The sequence below is a fragment of the Pogona vitticeps genome, chromosome 5 (assembly GCF_051106095.1).
Source record: "Pogona vitticeps strain Pit_001003342236 chromosome 5, PviZW2.1, whole genome shotgun sequence".
Taxonomy (NCBI): domain Eukaryota; kingdom Metazoa; phylum Chordata; class Lepidosauria; order Squamata; family Agamidae; genus Pogona; species Pogona vitticeps.
The window spans coordinates 30,605,998-30,624,271 of record NC_135787.1 but is presented as its reverse complement, the minus strand read 5'-3'; the positions used below and the strand labels follow the sequence as shown (position 1 = coordinate 30,624,271).

Genomic DNA, 18,274 nt, shown 5'->3' with positions numbered 1-18,274 from the left:
ACAAGAAACAATAGCTTTCTTCTAATTAAAGAGTCTTTGATTTGAAGCAGCATGTGACTTCATCTCATTGTGCACATAACTTGAAATCAAAGGAGAGACTCTTTAACTTCATGCAATGTCATTCCTGCTGTGTTGGTGTAGTGACCCAACAGGGTTGAACAAAGAATCATAGAAACGTAGGGTTGGAAAAGGTCCCAAAGACCTACTAGCCCAGCTCCCTACCACTGCAGCTAAAGTGTTTCCAACAGATACATCCAATATCTGTTTTAAAGCCCAGTCAAGAAGAATCTGGTACTGTCCAAGCTAGTTAATTCCATTCTTTTTACGACCAGCACATTTCTCGAAATATTTGAGTAACATCTCATTTTCTTGTAATTTGAACCCTTAGTTCAGATTCTATCTCCTGGAGCTGTGGAAAATAAGCTTACTCCATCTTCTTTGTGGTGGCCCTTCATATATTTTAAGATGGCTATCTCATGCACTCTCAATATTCTCTTTCTACAATATATATGACTCAATTCCTTCAACAGTTCTTCAAAGGGCTTGGTTTCCAGACCTTTTGCCATCTTGGCTACCATTCCATATAGCTCTATTCTTACAGTTTACCTTTAGCTCACACATGATGCAGAGCAGTGGTTCTCAGTCAGAGAACTCATTAAAAAAAGAAAAGCTGTGTGGCCCTAGTATGTAATCTGAAGACAAGGTGGATGATACCTTTATTAGACCACTAAAATTTCACACTAGCTTTTGACTCCAAACAAGTCTTCATCAGGCTGAGCATGACAGAAAAAAACACAAGAGTTCCAGAATTCATAGCCAGATGTGGCATTCAGGTTCCTTGTTTAAACCAAGTTCCAAAATGGGAGAATTCATTCAGAGACTGCAGTTTTCATATTTCACTTCTGGTGCTGTAGACTGGAATGTTCCAAATGTGTTAGACAAACAGCTGCCATTCCCTACAATACTTTATACTGAAATACTAAATGTTTCCTTTTGGCTGAGGGACAGAGGCAAGCAGAAAGTGACAGATCCCCATATCACAGAATGACAGAGAAAGCTGGCTAGGAAATCAAGCAGGAAATGGTGGCCTTTTGTTTTTGTTGTTCTGTTATGCTCTGATCCTAGGTTGTGGATTACAATATATTATTGTGTTCTCAGGTATCCAGTTGGGAGCAATATCCACTAAACTTCACTTCATTCAATAGCAAAGTATGTGGATGAGTGTCACATGAGGAGCACAAATATAAACAGCAGGAGAGCAATATAATTCTATGAGATGTATACAGGGCAACTGACTTTCCAAATAATTCTGCATCATCTGCCTGATGGTTCTCTGTCAAATCCTGAAAGCAAGGCAGTCTGTGTCAGTTCAAAGGACTTTTTGCTTTTAGAACTTTTACAGGGGAGTGGGGAGGAGATTCCATTTAAGGGGACACACTCTGCACAGGTTCAGAAGCTAACCCTATTGAGGCCAAATCAGAGCCAATGAGATATGCGTGTGCTGTTTTCAACCACATTATTATAGCTTTTTTTTTCTGTCCTTCTGTGAGTGAGCATCCTGTTTCTCTCTACATCTTCCTATAAATCATCTTCTCTTCCCCTTCTTCTCTCTTGCTATCTTTTTAAAAGTAGAGCAAACCAAATTTCATTTTGGTTTCCTCTTAGATCAACTTGGTAATAAAGTATCAACAGAAGACTGACAATCTACTATACTACCCACACTTACTTGAGAGTCAGCTGTACTGAATTTAATCAATCCATCTTCACTTAAACATTCACAGGCTTCTTTTGTAAGACTGCAATCCTATGTATACAACTTGGAAATATCCTGCTTGAGTAAATGGGAGTTGCTTTTAAGTAATGATCTTTAGGTCTGGCTGTGAAAGCAGTTTCAAGTTATGTTTAAATAACCCCCAATAATGCAAATTTTTCTCTTCCCCTCCTCTTTTCTCCTCACAACACATTATAATTAGAGCTTGAGAAATTGTGTTTGAAGAAGGAAACCCTGTTTCTCATTATTCTGCACATGCAGTTTTGGGATTTTTAGAATAAAGCCTTCATCTTTGATCTAATTTTATAACATTATAATCAGATTTGGCACAGTAAAATAAATGCTAGCACATTTTTTTGGTGACATATACTTTACAAGAGTAATGCGACAAACACCTACATGTAGGACTTCTGTGCAATGACAATTCATCAAGGTTAAAGAAATCTAATTCCACAAAGCAAGGGATGGTTTCATTCCCATTAAGACAACAGCAGCAGCAATAACAATAATACTACTAGGGTACATTTACTACAAACCTAAAACCTAAGACTTTGGTTACATTCATTAGTGCTGAGCATCAGATAATGTAAACAGATAAACACATCCTTAATGCAATGCAGATCAGCTAAATAAATTTAGGATTAGGAAAGCTCATGTGAGGTGAGTGATTGGTGAACGGGATGAGCGGTAAAGGAACAGTGTCTTGTTCTGTTAGGGTTTATGTGTTTTACATCACAGTAACATACAAATCCTGATAATGAAAGTTTCATTTGCCCCATTCTTACCCAGTTTTGTGTTGGGATTATTTTAACCTCCTATGCTGCTTTCAGTAGTTTTGGTTGGGAAGAATCTTTCTGGGCTGGAGTGACTGTCAATCAATTTAGCTGTAACCAATTCTTCCTTTCCAGCCTCTGAAGAGGACAACACCTCTTTCTCTTTTTAGTCTGCTGGCAGTTAGTATGTAGATATGCAGTTGTGCAGTGAGAGTGCAGTTATGTGAATGTAGATTGCAGGAGTCTGCTGGAAGCAGACTGTAAATCTGTTAAGGCCCATTATTGCAAATCAATCATTTCTGTACAGTATGCTTTTTAAAAGCCTATTCAGTGGGGAGTAAATGAAATCTTTTTAAAATTCTTTCACTTACCAATATCTCAGAGTAACTTACGGAGACTGTAAGTGCCAGTTGATAAAACAAAAGGGAGTGGTATACTCTGAGGAGACCAAAGCTAATTCTTCTCCGTGAGTCCCTGCACTTCTGCTGCACACCTAGAGGATTTTAGCCAAAATAAAAATTAAAAAAAAAAACATTGCCAAATTTTGTAGGACTGCAATTCCCAGAATCCCCTATCCCACATAAGCCCTTGGCCATATAAGTGGGGAGATTCTGGATGTTACAGTTCAAAAGAAAAAAAAGAAGAATTTTTCCAAGCTTTTGCCTGAATATCAACAAAATATTTAGTATAGAAGATCCTATTATGCGAGAAGTGCCACAGTAGCAAATGAATGTCAGTCCCTTCCAAATCATACAGTGATGGTTAAGACAACCAGCAGGGCTCCGCATTTCATGTAATGGAACATATCTTGTACTGCACAAAATTACAAGTTGCTACAAAGGCTAATTTAATTTCATCTCTGAGCAGAACAAATGTTAAGCTTGGCTGCAGATGCTTTTGATTTCTTCCCTTGCTCTTTTTCTAAGTGTGAGAACTAGAACTTTAAGGGAGCTAGAAAAGTTGCCAACTTTTCTATATTTCTACTCATTCTTGTATATTGATGCCTATGTACTATATCACTTGTAAACATATGGCTAAATAATTCCTAACTGTTATCATCAACTTTTGAGGGGGGGTGAGGGAGTATCAGAATTTTTTAATTTCTAAAAATTGACATAATCAGCCTTATGCAGTGTAGTGCAAGTCGAAGCAACAGGATTTCAGCCGTTCAATGCACAAAAGGTTAAAGATCTGCCAATAGGCAGTAATCCTAAATGGATGCTTGAGAATTTTGTTTTTCCGAGTGCCTTAATAATTCAAAGAAAATACCTGAAGATTACTGTATTCAAAAAATGAATGCAGGTCAAAACAAAAATTGGCAGATTTTCGCATCCAGGCAGAGGGCTTCATTCTTAAGTACTGCCATAACTTTGCATATAACAATATTTATGGTACTGAATTAGGATTTCTACTTTTTTTTTCTGCCAGCCTCCTAAACTTGAACAATTATATGCAGGAACCATATTTCTCTTATCATTCTGAAAAGAGCTATATCTATTGAATTTGCCCAGTGCATACTGTTAAACATTTAAAATATACAGCATGTTATGTAACTTGGATAGGACGAATCTGAGATGTCAAAAAAATTAAACTATGGGAGAAGACAAAACTGATTTTTCCCATCCCTAATCTCAAACAAGCCTAACCAACAGCTTATTTCAAGACTTTTTTAAAAAAATCCAAACTGTTGCAAAAATGGGTTTTTAGGAGAAATTGTATGTGTGAGATTAATGAGATGGTTTTTTGTAGATATTTTCAATTAGCACTGTTTCACAAGGAAGGCTTCCCAAGATTATACCCTTCTAATTAGCTAGTATTCTCAAATTGTTTCAGGCTGCTCTAAATCTGGTGGTTTGTTTGATTTGCTTTTTTCACAGTGGCAACAGAACACAACTGGTGTTCTTTCATAAGAGGCATACTGAAGCATTTTCAGTCTTTGGATTTTTCCCATACTAGACCTTGCAAATGTGTGTTTAGAATCCAAGCAAGACTCTGGGCATTTTGAAAGAGATAAATAGTGGCAGGTGTGCTAATACTATATGTCCACAGGAAAAACCTGGAAAATTCATTAGAGTTGGCTGAATCAAATACTTTACAACGAATTGGATTTTTAATGAATTATGCCTATAACATGTTCCTAGAAAATCTAAAACAGATTGCTGTTTTTGTTTTATTTAATGGATATTGTTATTAGGAACTCTTGGCACTTTTACTCTTTGTATCATTTTAAATGACAGCATGAATAAAATAAAATGAATAAATTATAATCAAAGCCAAGACACTAATAGCTTGACTTGTGCTGCCATTTGAGCTGTTATATAACACAAGGAATGGCATCCTTTGGAAGGGTTAAATGTAAAATGGGCTTGATAGTATCAAGAAGCTACGTGTTTCAAAAAATCTATTTCATATTCATTGTTTAGAGAGATGTATAATCCAAAGTACACCTGTTCTCTTTCCATGGCAAATTCATGATATTTTTTTTGACTGAGGTAAGAATAAGATGATACATGCGCTTACACACACACACACACACACACAGAGAGAGAGAGAGAGAGAGAGAGAGAGAGAGAGAGAGATGCATATTAAAAAAAATCATCTGGACTGATGGCTGAATGTTTCTTCAGCATTGACAATGGCACGGCATCCTCCACCACAACTCCAGGCAGAAGGACAGCTTGGGGTGCATAGGAGAAAATTTTACAAGGTCTCAATGTGGCATCTAAAGTCTCAGGGAGTTGGCATGCTTTCCCAGGTGTTACCAAGTATACTCTCAGAGCACATGTATGAACTCACACATGTTCAGAGACACACGCATGAGGGAGTTTTGTACTATGGCAATAGCGTGTCTTGAAACACATTAAGCTGAATATATCACCCTTAGAGCTACAGTATGTTAAAATATATAAGTGCAAACCAGCATGTATGTATATGTATGTGCATACATGAAGGTTATTGTGTAATTTACAGGTATATTGGCAAGTCTTTGGGTCCGAATCCCAAGCCCTGAGTCTTTATTAAAAACAAGGTTTTTTTCCCCTTAGAAAAAAGGAAGGGTATGGGTGACAGTAGTCTCAACATTGTTAGAAGTAGTCTGTTAGGTCTTGTTGTCTATGAGCTTGTCTGTTACTGTATCTGAAAAATAGTTAAACTATTATAAATCTCTCAAACACAAGTCTGTATCAATCCAAATGTTTCAAGCAGTGATAATTTATTCTACATATATGTCCTTAAAGTTTTTACCATGATCACATGAATATTGTTTCAACTTCTGGTGCACACAGGGAGAATATCACTCTGCATGGTGTTTAATACTATGCTTGATCTGTTGTGTGTAAACTCTCAGTACATTTCAACAAGCTATTTGTAAGGGGAATTTTGTTGAGCATACAATAATTAAATTATACACAATGATTATATTGGGAAATAGCAAAGATCTAGCAATTCAGTATACAACTAATATGAGGAAATATAGACTCTAAAGAAACAAACGCGTATGGCTGAGAGGGTTTTGAGATTCAGGCTGCTCTGCCTGAGTTCTTCAGTGCGTGAGCAGACTATTCGCACAGATGTTTCAAGGATGAGAAGAGGAAAGGAATGAAGGATCTTTCCCTAAACCACAGACACAGAAATGGAGAAATAGATGAGGGAGCAACCAATCTGTGGAGAAAGAGAATCTAGATTGGGATGACTAAGATTATAGATATAAGAGAATTTAGACTGGGATGAATAAACTTATAATGCTTATTTATAGTACTTATTTCATGCTTGACTTTTGAGGAATGGATCCTTAGCTGCCTGTCCGATATGGTAGAATGCCACCACAATGCACATATTGGGTGATTTTTCAACAACAGTTCAGCTGAAGACAAGGCAGCCAACTCTCCTTTTTCCACTCCCATTCTGGTTCTGCTCTGCAGTTTTCTCTTTTCCATGTGAGAAGCAAATTGTTAGGTACATCATGTATCAGCAAGATAGAGAGGTTTCGCTAAGGCCATCAGGACAAGCCACAGCGATCTCCTAAACAAAAAAGTAAGAACACCTACGAACCATATAAACTGTATATTGACATATGACCATGTAACAAATCAACTGACCAAATGCATAAAAAAGGCACTGGTACATTCTAGAAGATCTAGAGGGGTTTGAGGAGGGACTACAGATATCCTTTAAAAGGACTAAGAATCTGAGAGATATAGTGGTTAGAAGCGAGTTCAAAGATACTACACCATCACTAATTCCCAGTATTTTACCTGTCCCCTCCCCCCCCGGTGACAATTGTTGCCCTTATTCTTCTATTTATGGTTATACAGTATTGCCAGACCATCTGGCAAACTTAATCATGGCATCTCTCAGAGAAAAATGAGACCACAAGGTCACTGGCTTTATATATGTGCCTGATTCTTAAGCATCCATGGAGACATAATGTTTAAAATTTGGTTTTGTTTACAAATACACACTGCATTCTATAATGTCCTTTAACCTTTTTTTCAGAAGCAAGTAGGGTTATATCAACATTTTAAAGGTACAAAATGTAAGATCTCTTTCAGTTTCTAAAATTATTTGAAAAAAAGCAAGAATAAATCAGTTGGCAAAAACAGAACTGAAAAATGGATTCTAGTTGGAATAGATTTTATTACGTATTTAATAACATTTTAATAAAGACTCCAATTTCATGTTGTTGTTTTGGAAGTAGTCTCTTAAAGCATTGCAAAGAATGATCACAGTTTTTGTAGTTTAAACGAATTGTTCACATTTCTACGAGATCAATTTACTATTGGCTCAGATCCGTTATTTTGAATACTTGGAGGTGGAGGCTTTCTCTCTCTGTGTACGCGATCCCTTTACATACTCTATACAAGAAGCTATCATTAGGACAGAATGTGGAGAGACAGAATGGTTTTTTATAGGTAAGGGTGTCAGACAAGTGGGCATTTTATCCCCTTGTCTGTTCAGTCTGTATGCAAACCATATCATACGGAAAGCCAGACTAGATTCAGTTGAAGAAGATGTGAAGATTGGTGAAAGAAACATTATTAATTTAATATATGCAGATGACTCCATCTTACTGACAGAATGCAGTAATGACTTGAAACAAATTCTGATGAAAGTGAACGAAGAAAGTGCCAAAGCAGAAGAGCAGTTAAATATTAAGAAGACAAAAACCATGGCTACAGAAATGTTGTCAAGTTTAATGTTGATAATGAAGAAATTGAAATACAGTGGTGCCTCGCTTAACGAGCACCTCGGTTAACGATGAATCCACATAGCGATGGATTTTTTGCGATCCCAAAAGCGATCGCATTGCGATGTTTTTAATGGTAAAAAATCGCTTTGCGACGACCGGTAAGCTGTTTCGCTTACCGATTTTTGCATAGCGATGTTTTAAAAACAGCTGATCGGTAGTTCCAAAATGGCTGCCGGAAAAAAATGACCGCCCGCTGTGTTTTCGCACCGATTCCTCGCATACCGGGCAGCGAAAATGGTGACTGTATGGAGGATTTTCGCTTAAAGGTGAGTTTTAAGCCCATAGGAACGCATTAAACGGGGGTTAATGCATTTCTATGGGCTTTTTCTATTCGCATAGCGACGAATCCGGATAGTGATGATTTTTCCGGAACGGATTATCGTCGCTATGTGGGGCACCACTGTACAGAGATTTTGCATACCTTGGTTCAATCATCAGTGTAAATGGAGATTACAACCAAGAAATTGGAAGACTGAGACTCTGAAGGGCAGCAAAAAAGGAATTAGAAAAGACCATCAAGTGTAAGAATGTCTCACTGGAGACCAAGGTCAACATCATCCACACTGTTATATTCCTGATCACAATGTACAGGTGTGAAGGCTGGACAGTAAAGAAAGCGAGACACACTTGAAATGTAGTGCCAGAGGAGAACTTTGACTATATCCTGGTTTGCTAGAAAGACAAACAAGTGTGTCTTAGATCAAATCAATCTTGAATGATCTCTGAATGTCACTGTAGTCAGATTTTTTACATTGCATGGGTGGAGTGTCATCTTCTTCGCCTCAGGCAGCAAATTTCAGAGTGCTGCTCCATCCCTCCCATCCTGGTTGAAATCATCCTTTGCCAAGATTCTGCTGTGCCCAGTGATGGAACAGTTACATATTTTTATCCACCAGTAGGATAATTTGCAAAATGGTATCGGGGAGAGACTTAATGCATAAGTAAAGAGATTAACATATTTTCCAGAACGACAGTCTTGACCTAATTCCTTACTCCTAGCCACTTTACAGTTAAAATTAAAAACAAACAATAGGAAATCTTTAGAAGATCAGTAAAAAATGAATAATTTAAGGAGGCAACATCTTAGGTATTTTATTGTAGTTATTGATTATTTTATTATATTGCTGGACATTTTATTATTATGTTATACTTTATATAATTTGGTTCATCTAAGCCACCAGGTGGCAATCCTTGGTCACCTTCCTGTTTTTGTTTGTTTGTGCTATTATCCATGCATTGTTTTATTATTTCAGTTTGTATGTTTTGCTTAATTATGCAAACCACCCTGAGTAGTAGTTCACCAAGTTGGGTGGTCTAGAAGCTTCATAAAATAAAATAAAATAAATCTTATCATGGATCTGATCTGCATCACATGTGGTCTAGCCTTTAGACAGTGAAAGATTTACAAGATAACTTACTGCAAAGTTGAAATACAGTTTAAAAAAACTAGAGCCTCCAATTAAAATTTTGGTCAATACATTGTGGAATATTTGTAACTGAGTTTTTAAAAAAGTAACTTTTGCAAGCTGTGGCTGCCAGCCATAGAATAGTCAGCTGGCAAAGGGCAGTACAGAGGTTGGCAAGTTCACATTCTTGATTTACCAGTAAGATCACTGGGAGATTTTGGACCTGCTAGCATCTTTATCTAGCCTAACTCACATGGTTATTATAAGTAGAAATTGGGTATGTGTGCCGTTCATAATCTTCGCTTCCACCAACAGCAACTCACTTGTAAAGTGATCATTCAAAACCAGGCAGAAAGTTTGGAGAGTTATCTTTTAAAAGCAATAATTTGAACTTATATTTGTACTTATATTTGATTCATTTGAAATCTGGTGCCGGAGGAGACTTTTGAAAAATATCCTGGATTGAGAGAAAAACAAACAAGTGAGTCACAGATCAAATCAATCCTGAACTACCTCTGGAGGCAAAAATGTTGAACCTGAGGCTGCCTTACTTCAGACACATCTTGAGAAGGCAGGATTCTCTGGAAATGAAAATAATGCTGGGTAAGTTTGAAGGCAACAAGAAAAGAAGAATGGGATGGGCTGACTCCCTAAAGGAAGCCACAGGCTTGAGTCTGCAACAGCCAAGCAGGGCAATAGAGGACAGGACATTTTGGAGATACAGTGATGCCTCGCTTAACGAGTGCTTCGCTCAACGATGAATTCGCATAACGATGGCCTTTTCTGGAAATTTTGCCGCCTCACCTAACGATGTTTCCTATGGGGGATTTTCGCATAATGATGTTTGGGACCTTGCTTCACTTAACGATGACAGTTTTAGGTCCCTTGTTTCGCTTAACAGTTTTTTTGACAGCCCTGTTTTCACTATTTTAAAAATATTCTAAAATGTTTTTAAAATGTTTAAAATGCTTGGAATCGTTAGTGCACCTAATAAAACCTTCGTTAAAGTAATTTGGCTTTCCACTGAAAATAAGCCCTAATGTGTTTTTTGAAGCAAAAATTAATATAAGACCCTGTCTTATTTTGGGGGAGGAGGAAACACGGTATGTCCAGTAATCATTAACAGATTATATCAGGCTGAATAGGTTTATATATGCAACATTCTATAATGGTTAGAATACGTGGAGCCAAGGCTTGCGTGGTTAAACCCAGCAGACATTCTGGGTAATAGGAACTGTGACACTATATACACACTCCACCTTTGCCTTCACTATTCCCTTTCAGCATGTCATTTATTTACTACATTTATGCTCTTTCTTTCCACTATAAAGTAGTGCTCAAGGTGGCTTGCAATCCTCACAAAACAAGAAATACAGTACAAGTAAAATCAAATTTGACAATAAAATCATTAGAATCAGGTTAAGCTGTAAAAACCATTAAGTATCCAGTTAAGATAGCTAGATGTCTTAGTGAGCTGGGTACTTGAGAGTACCCAACTTCCCATTGCCTATCGGAGGAGAAAGCCAACCTGTGTGGCCTGAAGCAAGCTGTGCAGTCCCAGAGAAAAGTAAATCACTTCTGAGCACTCTCTACCTGGAAAACCCTGAAAACGGCCACCATAAATCTGAATCAACTTGACAGCATGTAATTAATTACTAAATTATAAGGTGCACTGTTAAAAAGAACATAGCAGATTAAACATTATATGCCAGTTTTAAAAGATGTGGTTTACACCCCTCTTAAAAGGAGTGAGGGTGAAAAATGATTGCAGCTGTGAAGGGAGTAAATTCCACAGTCTGCAAGCCACACTGAAGAAAGTCCTCTTCCATGGACCTCTTAGGTGGGCCTCTGCAACTGTTGATATTCTTATGAAGGCCTCTTTTTTTGGAAATCTTAACATCAAGGCAGGTTTATAACAAGACAAGTGAATCCTCACAATAGCCGGGAGAGAAACAGAACAAGGTAACAAGGCTGTTTCATCTCTTGAATTTTGCCCTTTGTCCCATTTTAGTGTGATGAAGGCATCTTGCAGAATAGGAAAACACTTCCTTGTATTCTCAAAAATGTGTCAAAGTAAACCTTTCCCAGGATCTAGTGAAATGTAAGGTCTGTAACAGTAATGTCAGCTGTCTATTTTGAAGAAAACAAAATTACTTTAATAAATTAGGAACCTGGGAGTAAGAAGTTTGCTTCAGCGACACCATATCAGACTGACAATCTGACGACCAACTCACAAAACTATTGTAATCTCCAGGCGCCCCTTCCTCCATTTGTGGTTGAAAACATAATTGCTATGAAAGCCAGATATTAATTTTGAGTTTTTGGTATTTCATTCCGCTTTCCAAAAGTGTTGGTAGCTTCCAAAGTAACAGCTACAGAATTAGTTCACAATGAGCATACCAGGATTATGGGGTGGGAAAACAATTGAGTTCTTCACAGGCTATGAGTTTTGTGGATGGATGAAGTCTTAGAATCCTTGTTAAGTGCCCATCTAGGTGCTTCTGACTTTTGGTGACCCTATGAATTAATCACCTCCAGGAGCTCCTCTGCCAGTCTCAGAAACTAAAGGTCATGGTTCCTGTATTGAGTCAGTCCATCTCATACTTTGTCTTCCTCTTTTCCTACTATTTTCATACTTTTCCAGCACTCTTTTCTTTTCCACCAAGTCATTACTTCTCATGGTATGTTCAAAGTACGGCAGACTTGTTTCAGTTATTTTAGCTTGTAATGGGAATATAGGCGTGATGTTCTCTAAAACCCTTTGTGTGTGTGTGTTTCCTGCAGTTTATGGTATCTGTGAAGTTCCCTTCCAAAACTACATTTCAAATGAATCATTTTTTTCTTGTTGGCTTGTCTTCATTGTCCAGCTTTCATATCCATGCATACGTAGCAATTAAGAATACCATATCATGGCTGATCTGGGCTTTGGTCTCAATTCCCTACAATTGTCTAGTTCCTTCGCAAGTAATGTATATAATCCTTATTATAGCACAGAATCCCCAGTGTAACTTTGAACTACAGCTTTCAGCCACCAAATATACCATCAACCTGCCTATTATAGAATCTCTGGTATAGCTTTAAACTGCAGGAAAGAAGGGAACTAATTTTTTTTTCTTAACAGTTCTGAGTCTAGCCATGTTGAAACTTCTCAGGGAGCCTTGCCACTGAAAAAGAGGTTACCTGGCTTCGACATTGCTTTTTTCACCTGTACTCATTCATAAGAAGCTGCCAAATTCTGTGTAGCTCAATGTCTGTTCTAGGGAGGCTTGCTCAGGACAAAATGCTGTTTTGTTCAGAAATGTGCATAGATCGGTGTTTCTTTCAGTGTTTTTTTTTTAAAAGCCTGATTATGACTCTTTTATACGCTGAATGGATCAATAGCCTATTTTCAGTCGTGGGGCAGCCACGTCGGCTCTTGTCTTCTCCTGTCCTGACCCCTTATGGCCCCCGTTATGAGGAGAACGTTTGTGTTTTCTTATACCGAAGAGACACCTGCTTGTGAGTCCAGTTGCTTCAAGGTCAAGCCCTATCATTGCATCAGGTTTAAGCCCTGGCCTTACGGAGCGTTTTTTCTCTTTAAAAAATTTTTTTTTCGTGAGGTACATAACGAATTCTACCCTGAGGAACAGATTCTGCCTGTCCTCCTTCGCCGACAAGCCCGCCCAGGAGCGCGCGAGGGGTGGGCCGCCGCCGCCGCCGCCGCCGCCGCCGCCGCTCTCCTCTCCTCTCCCTTCGGGACAATTGACAGGAGGCGGTGGCTCTGATAGGCTTTTTGCCTGGCTGGTTGGTGCTCGGTGGCCCGGCGCCCTCAGTGTGCGCGAGAGGCCGTGCGTGTGGCGGCGGCGACAGCGGGAGAGGCGGCAGCAGGGCCAGGGAGGGAAAGTAAGCGGGCGTGTGTGTGTGCGTGTGTGCGCGCGCGTTGTAATACTTGGGGGGGGGGGAGCGGCTCTTCCAGACTTCACTCAAGTGACATTCAGCGCGAACTACGCACTCTTCAACTCTGGGCCAGCCGGGCAGGCAGGCAGGCAGCACCAGCGAGCGAGCCTCAGCGCGCAGACCGTATCTCCTCAGTTAGTGCCTGGCGCTTCCTTTTGAGTTGAATAAAATAAATACCTATTTATCTCAAAGAAAAGAGAGGAAAACTCCGCTGCTTGGCGAAATTGTAGGAGCAGCGAAAGGACTCTGGTAGCAAAGCCCCTCCGCCACCCTTTGGCCGGTCGTAGCCACTTTTAAGTTTCTCTTCTCGGCTTTTGGTGAAGTTTCCTCGCTTCTTGAGAAGAAAGGCCCGGCGAAGAATGGATCAGACCTGCTCGGACTTTGCTTGCCCTTCTTCTCCCCGCTAAAAGCCAGCGTGCGTGTGTTGAGGGGTGGAGGCATCTGTCACAGATCCGCGTGGGGGGTGCCAAGGTTGCTGCGCGCAGCGTCTCCAGGGGCTGTGACTTCGAGGGGGAAGGTGTTCACCCTTTTAACCGGAGACCCGGGAGCCTCCAGTAGGCTCAGTCCTCCTCTGAGAGCCCGTCTCGTCGCTCGCTCTCGCTCCACGTCCTTCCCGCGCCGCCCGCGCCTTCCTCTTGGACACGCGTGAGGAACTTGAGGCAAAGTCGGCGCGCGGGCCAGTCGACGTTCAGGTAAGCGGGAAGCGCGCAGCAGGAGAGAGAGAGAGAGAAAAAAAGGGGGGGGTTAGTCGTGTGTGTGTGTGTGTGTGTGTGTGTGTGTGTGTGTTTAAAGCACGGCTTGTAGAAGAAAGGAGCTGCTGTGCGTCCGGGTTCCGCGCGGGCAAAAGACTGAGAGGGGCAACCGCGTCCTCAGTCTCTGGACTTTCTCTCTTTCTTGCCAGGCTGGGGCGCTCACACGGCAGCCACCAGCAGCTACAAGCCCACGCGCGGGAGCCGAACAACTTTGAGCCACGGTGGGCAACAAGGAGTTGGCGGGGAAATTTGTGGCGGAAGGGAGTAAGCTGGGGGGGGGGGGGATAGGCCGGGACCGCCCTTGGCAGCGCCGGCAGGGAGACTAAGTAATGGTAGACTCCGGACTTAATGCTCTTACGGAGGGCCGCCGCCACAACGCATACTTTAAGCGACGATAATGTACAGTTCAGTTCTTTCCAAATGTGGTAAGCCAGCGCTGCTGTGCCGGGTGGGGGAGGCTTCCCTTCTTTCCTGAGAGCCGGCCTGGGCTTCTCTCCCAAAATCCGGCATCAGGGATTGCATCTGAAAGCGTCCCGGAGCTATCCCAAGGTACGCACACGGGTATCTTTGGTAAGGAAGCTGCGCGGAAGCGCTCCCCCTTGCAGTCCCACATCCTTCCCCAGATATTTCCCCGCAGACCTCCATTGGGACAAGTTAGTTTGGGCTTCAGATCTTTTACTGTCCATGGAAAAGGTTCCGATTTGATCGTGAATTGAATGATGCTGGGAAAAGGTCTGTTAGTAAGGGAGAAGCTTCCCCGATAGACGCTATTCCAACGATCCGGTGCTTAGCAGGGACTGTTAAATTTTAACACAATCTGGATTTGTCCCCCCCGCCCCCGCCTGCCCGCCCCCCCCCCCCCGTGTATACGTTGTATGTCTCCAACTCCTCTGGAGCTTGAGAATGGGTGGTCCTGGTTTGCAAGAAATTATGGGACACGCAGTCAGTGTCTTCCTCCTTCTGCAGCTCCATCTGTGTGCAATCTTGCTGCTTTGCATTGGTGGTATATTCCAGCTGTCCCGCACTTGGCTCCGAAAGAAAGGCATCCAGGTGGATCATCTCTACCAATGGAAGTGCAGGAAATATTGGACTGGGAGTGAGGAGGGGCTCTGAGTAGCAATAGGTTGATGGGTTCAGTCCTGTTGGGTTCCAGTCAGCTTTAGTAGTGAGATCGGTTAAAGTGGATTGATGACCTCTTGTGATATATGCCACTAACTCTGGACTGATTTATAGTCACCCTAGTAAGGCTTTTAAGGTAAGTGATTTTACCAGTTCCATCACCACTCCCATGAGTTTCCATAACTGAGCAGGGATTTGAACCTCCTGAGTTCTAGTCTGCCACTTTATCCACTAGACCTTTTAAGTCTAGCTTTCAGATTTAATCGCCACCTCTTTCCTGTTTCAGCACATGCTTAAGACTATACTGAGAATTACTGCAATTTATGCTACTAAATCATGAGAGTGTTCCTTATTGTGCATTAACTAACATGGTGCAAAAAGGTGTGGTTTTATAGGCTGTGATGAAAGAGCAAAATTTGGTGGAGTATGTTGTTTGTTCTTACTCTCTCCCCCCCCCCGCCACACACCTATGATGAACTTGGCTGTGGGTGCCTAAAGTAACCCTGGCCCATGAAAATCAATGGGAATTTTGCCTTTGATGCTTCCATCAACAGCAGAGCACCAGCACCCTAAAATTATCAAATGATGACAAATATATTTCTTCCCCCCCCCTCACATGAACCTCTTAATAAGGCAACTCTGCTTTTGGTCTTAATCTTAAATGTCTCTCACTTTGTACCTCGTATTATTTCTTTACTGGTATGTTTTTAGTGCCATTGGTGGAGAAAGACAGGAATCAACTTGGGTGCAGCTTCTTCTGGGTTGTGGGATACAGACAGTCTTCCGCCACAGCTTCACAGACTTTTTTTCTCCTTGTGACTCCAAAGGCATGCTCTCACATTTCGTCCTGTTTCTTGCCATACTATGTGGCTGGTTGCTAGATGCCACTGCACTGGCTAGCAGATCGGTATCAGTAGAAAAATTTAAGCACTCACAAGGAGGTCTCCAAAAGCTTCTCTTTGAAGGAGTGTTGACATCTGGCTAGTTCTCAATCTCCTCTCCCTCTCTTTCTTTCTGCTCTCCTCTGTTTATCTCACAATAGGGGATATTCCCATTACTCCTAAGAGATAACATTAAATATGCTACTTGCTAGCCTGGAACCTATTACAGTATTTAAAATATAACAATTATTCAGAATTTTTCAAGAAAAGTAAGAGAGAAGGAAAAGAAAGAAGTAGGGAAGATGACAGGAGGCAGCCTATTCTTTTATACAGCTTCTTTTCTCCCATTCCTACTGCTGCTAGTTGTGGGAACCTCCAAAGTTCTGCTGTAGTCTAACCCCTCGCAGAATAAGGAACTCAAGCTGTTGCCTCTACACACGTCATCGGTACCACAATCTGACCAAAGAAAAATCCAAGCAAGCTCCTTTATGTTGAAGTTTAAAACATTTTTAATGTTGTCAGAATATTTGCTCAGATTTAAATAGCCTTTTCATTGTTTTCGTTTATTTTTCCAATCTCAACAATCATTTGGTGTCAGAACTAAGTTCAGCTTTATTTTGTGTCTGTGCATGTAACAGCTGATACATTTTTATATAAGGGCCAGTCTATACTGAGGAGGGAGGAGAAAAAAGAGAAATTTAAATGAAGAAAAGAAAAGAATATGCTTATAACTAATGTTGTTTCATTATAGTGCTATAGAAAATCACTCTATAAAGTCTTTAAAAGAAATAATTTCTTTTAAACAAAACATCCTGTTGAAAGAAACGGGCTGTTACAGATTTTTAAAAATGTTTTCACTACTGCACCTTTTGGGAAATTCAGAGAATTATTCCAGACTCTCCCAATTGCCCTATTTTAATTCATATTGATTAAAGTGAAGAAGCTAGGAAAATGTTACTACAATGGCTGAATATGAAATATGTGTGGCTTGTGTTACACATTTATTTCAAAAGAGTTCAAGTTGTGACTGTAGAGTATCTCTTAATCATTTGCAGATATACAGCTTTCTTTCTTTTTAAAAAAAAATCTCTTAAAGAGTATATAATTGAACGTTATCCCTGCTCTTTAAAAAGTCCTCACCGCACGTTTATTTGTTCTGGGCCTATTTAACACTCTTGTGGGAAAGTATCATGCCTATCTCAAGCGGGTTAGCTTGTTGTTATAGATAAATGCAATATCCTCGCCAATGCCACAGAGAGAGTTCTGTCTTTGAAACAACCATGATAGGTCACTTTGGGAAAGCTGCTAGTGGTTAACTATTGAGTCTAGGGACTAGATAATTCTGCTGTATCTTTCTCCCTATACATTTTTTTTAAAAAAGTAAAGTATGTATCTGCATGCAGCAATTTCCAGTAAACTATATGTTTACAGTGAGAAAGGTCATTGCAAATGATTGTGCAAAATCACAGATCTCATATGACTTGTTTATTGTGCTCTGCTGGAATGCTGACTGCTCTGTGAAAAAGGACAGAATCCAAACGTAGAATGCTTTTCATTTAGTGCAGAACTCATTTATATGTAGGTCTGTACCAGATAAAAGGGTTGAGACCAAATCCCAACTGGGATATCTTCTTCAGGAGTCTGATTTGCTACTTCTTGTATCCAACTTTGCATTGCTTTCAAATTCAGTCAAGTTGTTTCATATTTTCACTGATTTAACTTGGTGCAGAGCCTTCGCTACAAATTTTGTATCAGAAACTGGTAGTGTCCAATTTGTATCTGATATAGGTATGTTTTCCATATGCCTTTTATCTGGGATAACGGAATTGACGCAATGGTGTACTTGCTGCTCTGCTCAACAGGGCTTATTCTCAACACAACAGACTTATTTCTGAGAAAACATGCCAGGATTGAAGTGTTATCTAGTTTTTACCTTATATTAAAAATACATTCTCTTTAGTAGTATGTTTTATGTTGCTCAATGTGCTGGAGTGCCTGGCTGTGAAGTCAGGGGCTGGGGAGCTTGAATCCACATTGTGCCTCTTAGGAAGATGGGCCAGCTGAGCATATAGGACTGATGGGGTTATATCGCTTTCCACCTCTGCAGCATTGGGCAACTTGCATGGTCACAGAGAGCAACCAAAAGGCAGAACTGGTAAACCACTTCTGAGTATTTTATATCTAGAAAGACCTGGGATGGCTGCCATAGGCTAGACTTGACATATGGCTATGTAATTATACATTATAATGATACACTGAATAACAGTGGTGAAACTATAAAGTATAACCTATATGTGGTGATTCTTAGCGTGGCTGTGAGTACATTTAGGACAATATTTTACATTTTGAAATGGGTGTTATATAGGTGCCTGATGTCCTGTAGATGGT

General features: G+C 40.3%; 1 protein-coding gene across 3 annotated transcripts in view; it reads left to right on the top strand.

The window, feature by feature from the left end:
* Window positions 1-13,696: 13,696 nt before the first annotated feature.
* The window catches only part of NDNF (neuron derived neurotrophic factor), a 39,853-nt gene continuing 35,275 nt past the window's right edge, over window positions 13,697-18,274 (top strand). The window contains exon 1 of one of the 3 annotated variants that reach the window (XM_020781453.3): window positions 13,697-13,826. The gene's annotated coding sequence lies outside the window, so the exon portion shown is untranslated. Of the gene's footprint in view, window positions 13,827-14,791; window positions 15,142-18,274 lie in introns of those variants that run through there. The other 2 variants (XM_078376636.1, XM_020781454.3) reach the window with 2 other exon arrangements.